Consider the following 587-nt stretch of genomic DNA (forward strand, 5'->3'; position numbering starts at 1 on the left):
ATAACATATAATAGTCAAGATCCCAGGAATCCAGCACAAGAATAATATACTGAAAGCTCCTAGAGAAAAAAAGCAGATCACATTCAAAGGAAAACAAATCAGAATTATGGCCGACTTCTCCTCACAAACTTTGAAGGCAAGAAGAGCATGGAGCAGAGTACTTCAAGTCCTCTATGTAAATAAATTCCAGCCCAGACTACTATACCCTGCAAAACTCTCTTTCAAGTTTGATGCAGAAGTGAAATACTTCCATGGCAAAGAACAGCTAAAGAATTTCATGATGACAAAGCCAACCCTACACAGACTCCTGAAAGATGTTCTAGAGAGGGACCAAAAAGATCAGAACTCCACGAATGAGAACAGAAGGAACCCACTAAATATGGCAAACAGTTAAACACAGGACATGGAGTAAAAAACAGCAGGTAAATAACACGTCAATAGTAACTCAACACATTTCAATTATAACCATCAATGAAAATGGACTCAGTTCATCAACTAAGAGAAATAGACTGGCACAGTGGATTAGGAAACAAAATCCAACAATATGCTGTATACAAGAAACACATTTAACTCATAAAGACATTCAT

The sequence above is a fragment of the Octodon degus genome, unplaced genomic scaffold, assembly GCF_000260255.1.
Source record: "Octodon degus isolate 3935 unplaced genomic scaffold, OctDeg1.0 scaffold00074, whole genome shotgun sequence".
In the NCBI taxonomy this organism is placed as follows: domain Eukaryota; kingdom Metazoa; phylum Chordata; class Mammalia; order Rodentia; family Octodontidae; genus Octodon; species Octodon degus.